The 10,182-nt window shown below is 37.2% G+C and overlaps 1 protein-coding gene across 1 annotated transcript in view; it reads right to left on the reverse strand.

The window, feature by feature from the left end:
• SPIDR (scaffold protein involved in DNA repair) overlaps nucleotides 1-10,182 on the reverse strand; it is a 737,299-nt gene that overhangs the window by 105,014 nt on the left and 622,103 nt on the right.

The raw sequence follows: 10,182 nt of genomic DNA on the forward strand, positions 1-10,182 counted from the left end.
TAAAAAAAAAAAAAAAAAAAGACGTGAAAAAAAAAAAGAAAAATTGCCCATCAAGGATTATATATCCAGCAAAACTTTACTTCAAATAAAATAGTGAAATTAGGACATTTACAGATAAATAAAAATTAAGGGAATTTTCAAAATCCAGACCAAACTTACAAGAAATGCTAATGAGAGTCCTTCAGAAGAGACTCAACAATGGAAGACAACAACCTAAGATTAAGATACATGACAACAGTACTTGGAAATCAGCCCAGCAAAAGAACTCTTAAAATTAAAGTTTACAAGACTAAAAACAGAGAATCAGAGGTATCAGTCTGTAAATGATGACAACTACAAAGGAAAAAGAGAAAAATCGTATAATTTCAGAATGTTCAAATGGTGAGGAAGTCAGGATGATATCAAGATAGAACAGACTATTTCAAGCTTAGGAAGATAAAAACAAATTACAGGTTAGCACAAAGGAAATTGAAAAGCTCCTACACAAAATAAGGAAGAAAAAAATTATATGGACTTAGTAAACACAAAATCAAAAACAAGAAAGAAAATGAAAAAAAAATCTGAAGCAAAATGTACTCAGCACAGAAAAATATTCAAAACAGAGAAATCAATAACACGGTATAAAACACAAAAGGATGACAGCAGTAAATCCATACCTATGATTAATTACACTGAATGTGAATAGATTAAATGTACCTGTCAAGAATTAGAGTATGGTAGAATGGATTAAAAAATAGGACATATGAAAATGCTGCCTACAAGAGACTAACCTTAGACACAAAGAAAAAAATAAATTAAAAATCAAAGGGTGGAAAAAAATATCAAGGTAATGACAATCAAAAGATAGCAGGAGTGGTAATATTAATTTCTGATAAAATAGACTTCAAGGCAAAAACCAACATAAGGGAAAAGAAAGGGCATTCATTATATAATGATTAAATGGTCAATCCATCAAGAGGACATACCATAATAAATATCCGTGCATTCAATGACAGAGCCCCAAAATACATAAAGCAAACATTAACAGGATGGAAAAGAGAAACAGTCAAGTCAATAATAGTAGGAGACTTTAACATTCACTTTTGATGAAGAACAGAACAACTAGAAAAACTCAACAAAGACACAGAAGATTTAAACGGCACAATCAACCATGTGTACCTCTTAGACATATATAAGCACTCCTCCCAACAAAACACAATACACATTCTTTTCCAGTACATATGGATCATTATCCAGAATAGACCATATGGTAGGCCACAAAGCAAGGCTCAATAAATTTAAAACCATCGAAATACTACAAAACATCTTCTTAGATTAAAATGCAGTAAAATTAGAAATCAATAATAGGAAGATCAGGGAGAAAAATTAAATACATGGAAACTGAACAATATCCTGCTTAAAAACTACTGGGTAACAGAAGAAATGAAATAATGAAATAAAAAAAATTCATAGAAGCAAATGAGAATGAAAACAGAACATACAAAACCTTTGGAAGACAGTATTCAGAAGTCCATTTATGGCAATAAAATGCACACATCAAAAAAGAACCAAAATCAATGCCTTAACCCAACAACTCCAACAATTAGAAAAAGAACAGAAAAAAAGGTACAATCTCCAGAAGAAAGAAAATAATAACTTTTAGAACAGATATAAATGAAACAGAAAAATACTAGAAAGAATTAACAAGACTGGAAGTTGGCTCTTCAAAAAGATTAACAAAATTGGCAAACCACTAGCAAATTTAAACAAGGAAAAGAAAGATAATATGAAAATAACACAAATAAGAAATTAAATAAGCAATGGCACAGCAGAACCAGCCAAAATGAAAGGGATAACAGAATACTATGAGGAATTGTGTTGTTGTAAGGTGCCATCAAGTTGATTGCAACTCATAGTGACCCTATGAATGACAGAATAAAACACTTCCCAGTCTTATGCCATCCTCACAATAGTTGCTGTGCTTGAGTCCATTGTTTCAGCCACTGGGTCAATCCATCTCATTAAGGGTCTTCCCCTTTTCCATTGACCTTCTACTTTACCAGGCATGATATCCTTCCCCCAGGGACTGGTCCCATCTGCTAACATAACCAAAGTTGTAGGGACAAAGTCTGGAGAGCCTAACTTCTAAGGAGCATTTTGGCTGCACTTCTTCCAAGACAGATTTGTTCATTCTTTTGCCACTCCAGTCTGTTTTCAATATTCTTTGCCAACACCACAATTCAAATGCATCAATTCTTCTGCAATCTTTATTCAAAGTGCGGTTTTTACATGCATATGAGGCTATTGAAAATATCGTAGCTTGGGTCAGGTCCACCTTAGTCTTCAAAGTGACATCTTTGCTCTTTAACACTTTAAAGAGGCCTTTTGTTGAACATTTCTCAAGGCAATATGATGTTTGATTTCTTGACTGCTGCTTCCAAGGGTGCTGATTATGAATCCAAGTGAAATGAAATCCTTGACAAGTGCTGATTATGAATCCAAGTGAAATTAAATCCTTGACAAGTTTAATCTTTTCTCCATTTATAATGCTTTTACATGCATATAAAGTGACTGAAAATATTATAGCTTAGCTTATGCATATGCATTTATTATGATGTTGTTTACTGATCTAGTTGTGATGATTTTGTTTTCTTTATGTTGAGGTGCAATGCCTACTGAAGACTGTGGTCTTTGATCTTCATCAGTAAGTGCTTCAAGTCATCTTAGTTTCAGCAAGCAAGGTTTTGTCATCTGCATATTGCAGGTTGTTAATGAGTTTTTCTCCAGTTATGATGCTGCGTTTTTCTTTATATAGTCCAGCCTCTTGGATTATTTGCTGAGCATAGAGATTGAGTAAGTATGGTGAAAGGATACAACCCTGATGCATCTTTATTTATTTTAAACCATGTAGTTGTGTTTGAATGACTACTGCCTCTTGGTCTATGTACAGGTTCCTCAGGAGAACAATTAAGTGTTCTGGAATTCCCATTCTTCAAAATGTTATCCATAATTTGTTGCAATCCACAGAGTCAAATGTCTACATAGTCAAAAAAACAAACAAACAACAACAACAAAAAAAAAGCACAGGTAAATATCTTTCAGGTATTCTCTGTTTTCAGCCAACATCCTTCTGGCATCAGTAATGATATCCCTTATTCCATGTCTTCTTCTGAATCTGGCTTGGATTTATGGCTGTTGCCTGTCAATGTACTGCTGCAACCATTTTTTAATTATCTTCAGTAAAATTTCATTTGTATATGATATTTATGATAATGTTTCATAATTTCCACATTCTGTTGGATCACCTTTCTTTGGCACAAATACTGACCTCTTCCACTTGGTTGCCGAGGTCCTCCAAACCTCTTGGCATAAATGAGTGAGGGCTTTCAGTGTTGCATCCTTTTCTTGAAACATCTCAGTGAGTATTCCCTCAGTTTCTGAAGCCTTCTTCTTCGCTAATTCCTTCCGTGCAGCTTGGACTTCTTTCTTCAATATTATCAGTTCTTGATAATATGCTACTACCAAATTCTTTAGTTTGGTGACTATGCATTCCTTCCATTTTCTTTTGATAATTGCTGCATTTTTCAATATTTTGCCCACAGAATCCTTAAATATTGCAACTTGAGGCTTGAATTTTATCTTCAGTCTTTTCAGCTGAGAAATACTGAGTGTGTTCTTCCTTTTCAATTTTCCAACTCCAGGTCTTTGCACATTTCATTATAATACTTTATTTGCCTTCTTGAGTCACCCTTGGAAATCTCTTGTTCAGTTCTTTTCTTCATCATTTTTTGAAAGTGTACTCTAATAAACTTGAAAATCTAAAAGAAATCTCTAGATATACACAATCTACCTAACAGTGTAGCATCAGGATTGGAGGAAGACTCATTAATAACTTGAGATATGCAGATGACACAACTTTGCTTGCTGAAAAGGAGGATGACTTGAGGCACTTACTGATGAAGATTAAACACTACAGTCTGCAGTATGGATTACAACTCAATGTAAAACAAATGAAAATCCTCACACTGCACTAATAAGCAGCATCATGATAAATGGAGAAAAGATGTCAAAGACTTCATATTACTTGGTTCCACAATCAACACAATGGAAGCAGCAGTTAAGACATGAGATGACATATTGCACTGGGCAAATATGCTGCAAAAGACCTCTTTAAAATGCTGAAGAGCAAAGATGTCTCTTTGAAGACTAAGGTGCCCCTAACCCAAGTCATGGTATTTTCAATAGCCTCATATGGATGTGAGAACTGGATAATGAATAAGGAAGAGTTGATGCTTTTGAGTTGTGGTGTTGGTAAAGAATACTGAAAGTACCATGGACTGCCAAAAGAACTAGCAAATCTGTCCTGGAAGAAGTTCATCCAGAATTCTCCTTGGAAGCAAGAGTGGCTAGGCTTCATCTGACCTACTTTGGTCATGTTGTCAGAAAGGACCATTCCCTGGAGATGGATATCATGCTTTGTAAAGTGCAGGGTCAACGAAAAAGAGGAAGGCCCTGAACGAGATGGATTGACACAGTAGTTGCGACAGTGGGTTCAGGTATAGCAAGGATTGTGAGGCTGGCACAGGACTGGAAAGTGTTTCATTCTATTGTATATATCTCAACATATAGGGTTGCTATGAGTCGGAGCCAATTCAATGGCACCTAACAACAACAACAACCTAAACAAACATAGACTGAGGTAGAAAATTTGAACAGACCCATAACAAAAGAAGAAACTGAACAGGCCACAGAAACACTCTCAACAAATAAAGTCCTGGCTCAGCTGGATTTGGAGAATTCTATCAAACATCCGGAGAAGAGATGATACCATTTCTTCTCAAACTATTCCAGATCATAGAAAAGGATGTAACACTCCCAAATTCATTTTATGAACCAAGGATAACCCTGAAACCAAAGCCAGGCAAAGACTCCAAAATAAAAGAAAGTTACAGACCAATACCTCTCATGAACACTGATGCAAAAATCCTCAGCAAAATCCTAGCCAATAGAATCTAACACCATATATATATATTTAAATACATCAGACCAAGTGACATTCTTACCAGATATGCAAGGATGGTTCAACATTAGAAAAACAATCAATATAATCCACTGCATAAATTAAAAAAAAGGAAAAGAAGCAGAAAAGGTAAAATCCAATGCCCATTCATGATAAAAGTTCTGAGAAAAATAGAAATAGAAGGGAAATACCTCAACACAATTAAAGACATACAAGCAAAACCAACAGCCAACATTATCCTCCTTGGAGAGACTGAAACCATTCCCCTTGCAAATGGGAACAATATAAGGATGCCCTCTATTACCACTCATACTCAACTTTGTAGTGGAAGTGCTAGTCAAGAAATAAGGCAAGAAAGGGAAATGAAAAGCATCCAAATGGGGAAGGAAGAAGTAAAACTATCCATATTTGCAGATGATATGATCCTATACATAGATAATCCCAAAGAATCAGCAAGAAAGCTACTGGAACTAATTGACAGAGTCAGTAAAGTGGCAGGATATAGGATTAATATGTAAAAGTCAGATTCCTATATATCAACAAAGTGAACTCTGAAAAAGAAATAAGGAAAACAATACCATTTACAATAATTAGCAAAAAGATAAAAAATACGTAGGAGTAAACCTGAGACACAAAAGACTTATACAAAGAAAACAACAAAGCACTACTACAAGAAACTGAAAGAGACCTACATGAATGGAAAAACGTATCATGCTCATGAATAGGAAGACAGAACATTGTGAAAATGTCAATACTACCAAAAGCAGGCTATAGATATAGGGCAATCCCCATTCAGATGCCATCACCATCTTTTGAGGAAATGGAAGAACCAACCACTAACATTATATAGAAGGAAAGAGACCTTGGATAAGCAAAGCACTACCGAACAAGAAGAACAAAGTAGGAAGCCTCACATTTCCCAATCTTAAAACCTACTATACAGCCATATACAGTACAACAACAGACCCATAGACAAATTGAACAGAATTGAGAACCCAGAAGTAGATTCATCCACCTATGGACAGCTGATCTTTGACAAAGGGCCCAAACCCATTAAATGGGGGATAGGACAGTTTCCTGAACAAATGATGCTGACAAAACTGAACATCCATTTGTAGAATAACAATACAGAATCTATATCTCATACAGTATATGAAAATAAATGCAAGATGGATCAAAGACCTAAATGTAAAACCCAGAACTTTAAAGTTCATCAGAGAAAAAGGAGAGGCACACTCAGGGGCCCTGATTTAGGGCATAAATAGACTATCAAATATAACTCAAAATGCACAACAGCAAAAGACAAACTAGATGACTGGGACCTTATAAAAATTAAATTATTATACACATCAAAAGACTTCTCCAAAAGAGTAAAAAGAGAACTACAAATTGGGAAAAATATTTGGCAATGACGTATCTGACAAAAGACACATCTCTAAAATTTATAGAAAACATCAACATCTTAACAACAAAAAGACAAATAATCCAATTTAAAAATTGTCAGAGAACAGGAACAGACAGTTCACCAAAAAAGATATTCAGTTGGCCAATAAACACATGAAGAAATGGTTACGATTATTAGCCATTCCAAGTCAAAAGTCACTGCCTTGAGTTGATTCCAACTCATAGCAACCTCCATTGTGATTCCAAGGTTATAAATCCTTATGGAAGTAGACGATCTCATCTTTCTTCTGTGGAATGGCTGGTGCATTTCAATCACCAACCTTCTAGTTAGCAGTCAGATGCCTTAACCACTACACCACCAGAGCTCCTTCATTAGCCATGATGCAAATCAAAACAACTATAAGATATTATCTCACTCCAGCAATAATAGCAAAGTTCAACAAGATAGAAATCCACAAATTCCAGTGAAAGTGTGGAAAGACTGGAACTCTCATACACTGCTGGTGGGACTTTAAAATGGTACATCCACTATGGAAAATGGTATGGTGCTTCCTTAAAAATTTGGAAGTAAAAATACCAGCTGATCCAACAATCCCCAACTGGTATGTATCCTAAAGAAATGAGAGACAGTACTCTGAGTCACAGTACTTATATAGATATATGTACATCCATGTTCACTGCAACACTATTCACAATAGAAACAATAGATGGAAACAACATAACTAGTCATCAGTGGATGAATGGATAAGCAAACTATGACAAATACACACAATGGAGTACTTTGCAATGTTAAAGAATAATAAAGAACCTGTGAAACAACTCATAATGTAGATGAACCTGGGGGACATTATGCTAAATGAAATAGGTTAATTACAAAAGGACAAATAATGTGAGTCTACTCTTATTAAGAGGTGACCAGCACAATATCACTAAGGAAAAGGAGAACATGGACAGGTGCACAAGAGTTACAGAAAACAAAGGTAAATATTATTGTATACATGATCTGGCATTATCAATAACAACCACTAATCTTATGAGTGGATACATAGGTAGAGAGGCAAGTTGATGAGGTATGGGTAGGCTATTGGACTATACCCATGACTACATACAGGTTTGGTGGATGGTATTTTCACACATGTATTTGTGTATGCTATAAAAACGTTCATGTATATAGTAGAGCAACAGGGGGCAAAGTTATAAAAACTTCTGAGCCATAACTAAATACCTTAATGAAATGACATATACCACAGACCATCAGGACCATATACCTCAGGGGCTCAGGACCATAGTCACAGGGGACATCAAGGTCAACTGATATAATATAATCTGCAAAGACGATGTTCTACATCCTGCTTTGGTGAGTAGAAACTAGGGTTTTAAAAGTTTGTGAACAGCCATCTAAGGTGCAATTATTGGTCTCTCCTCAACCAGAGCAAAGACTGTTGTTGTTTTTATGTGCCGTCGAGTCGGCCCCGACTCATAGCGACCCCTCCTTGGGTTTCCGAGACAGTATCACTACGGAAGTAGAATTGCCCAACCTTCCTTCCAAGGAGTGGCTGGTGGGTTTGAACTGCCAGCCTTCTGGTTAGCAGTCAAGTGCTTTAGCCACTATCCTACCAGAGTTCCTAGAGCAAAGACTAGTGAAGCAAATCTAAGATGCAAGGAAACAATTAGTCAAGGGGGCTAATGGACCACATGAAGCTCAGCCTCCAAGGCTCTGAGACCAGAACTAGATAGTACCCTGCTACCACTGCCAGCGACTCTGAAAGGAATCACAATAGGAAATCTTGGATAGAGTGGGGAGAAAATATGGAGCAAAACTCAAAATGATAATAAAAATAATAAAAAAGACCAAGGTTATTGGTGTAACAGAGATTGGTGGAGCCCCCGCCATTATGGTCCTTAGACATCCTTTGAACTGGGAACTGAACTCACCTCTGTGGCTCAACTTTCAACCAAACAATAGACAAGTCTATAAGGTGAACAATAATACTAGGAAAGTGTGAACTCATTAGAACAATCAACCATACAATCAAAGGGTAGCATTTGCCCAGGGTTAAAGCTTAGAAGGTAGGAATTGATAGAAAGAAGGACAAACAGAGATGGTAACCACAGGGTGGGATAGTATGAGTGCTGTTACTTTCAGGGACTTCATTCAATGTCACAAAACAAAATGGGTTGAATGGAATACCATTTTGCTCTGTAAACTTACACACAAATTAAAACAAAAAGTTCTTTTTAAAAAAAGTCCCTTAAAGCAGGGTTTCTAACCACAACAATTAGCAAAAAGAGTCTGTACCTCAAACCCCAAGGGAAGTGTGTAGCTCTTTAAAAGGGTAATCCTTTTGAAGAGGGAATCAAAGGAAGGAAATTATTAATGAAGTTTCTTACCCAAGGAGAGTTCTCACACTACATGCTTCCTGTTAAAAGAGCATCAGCAATGACTCTCCAATAAATAAGACAGTCCAGCAGGTAGAATTTAAGTGATTCCTAATGGTTCTCTTCTAAGTTACTTTAGTTTGCAGGGTCTGTGTATTTGGACTTACATGGGAGTGCTGTTAGCTCTGGGCTGACTGCCTGACTCAAACTGAGGTTGGGCCCTAACTGCTGTGTGACCTTGGGCAAGACACTTACCATTTATAAAAATGGGCATGAAAACAGGAGAGCAGTCCCTCAGTGGACTTTTGTGAGGGCTAAATGGCACAAGCTCAGTAAAGTATACTACATAGAAAACATTTTGTGGAAAATTAAACACAAATGCTCACACTCTTACCATCTTTATGAAGTGTGCTCACAATCTTGCCTCATGCACATTCTCCCAGAGCTCAGTGAGGAGTCTGAGTGTGCCAACAGCTGCAAATGGATACAGGTCTTGGGACCAAGGCAGTCCCCACTCTCCCAGCTATACCTGCACTTCAAAACTTACTGCTTACCAAGGACAAAAATACACATCCAAATCTTGCTGAGGAAAATTTTAAGATGAATTCAAGAAAACACTTAATATCCATGCAACAAATATTTATCACTTGCCTATTATGTGCCAGGAATTCTGTTATGGATAGAAAATAGAAAGGTAAGCAAGAGCTAGCCCCTTCCCTCACAGACCATCAGGGCCATTGGAAACTTTGGCTGCTTCTGTAATTTACCCAACTTTAAACACCTCCTGACTGCCTAGGAGCCAGGCATCTGCAGTAATGGGGTGCAGCAAGAAAGAAGACACGTCCCTTTGTAAGTAAGCAGTGCAGCATCACCCTGGACAGCTGGGCCCACATTGCAAGTGAGTAAAATGGGAGAGAGAATTTCTTCAGTGAATCACCAGGTATTTAATAAGAGCATTGGTATTTGCACACGATTTACTAAAAGAACTCGACACATTCAAACTCATCCCTAGAAATGCCACTGTCATTTACATTATAATATGCTTCTTTGGGGAAGATGGAGAAGGTTGGAACCATAAATAGCCCTAGGTGAACTGTGGAAGGGTGTCATGGTGGAGAGTGGGTGTAGGAGCTGTGCTGTGCTGCCAACCCAGAGGAACTGCTGTGAAGACCCAGGAGGCAGCTCTGAATGGAGATACCAGAAGCCTTCATGAAGAGGCAGGATGAGACTGGTTTGTGAAGGAAAGTGGGTTTCAATAGGCCAGAGAGGAAAGCAAAGGAGTGTGTTATGAGGAGTGAGGGGCCAGGAGGGCAGTGGCTAGGGAAGCTGATGGTTTTGGAGAGCTCTGGTAGCATAGTGCCTAAGGCACTTGACTGCTAACCAGAAGGCTGGTGGTTCAA

Source organism: Orycteropus afer, unplaced genomic scaffold, assembly GCF_000298275.1.
Source record: "Orycteropus afer afer isolate SDZICR_OR568_19922 unplaced genomic scaffold, OryAfe1.0 scaffold00236, whole genome shotgun sequence".
Lineage (NCBI taxonomy): Eukaryota > Metazoa > Chordata > Mammalia > Tubulidentata > Orycteropodidae > Orycteropus > Orycteropus afer.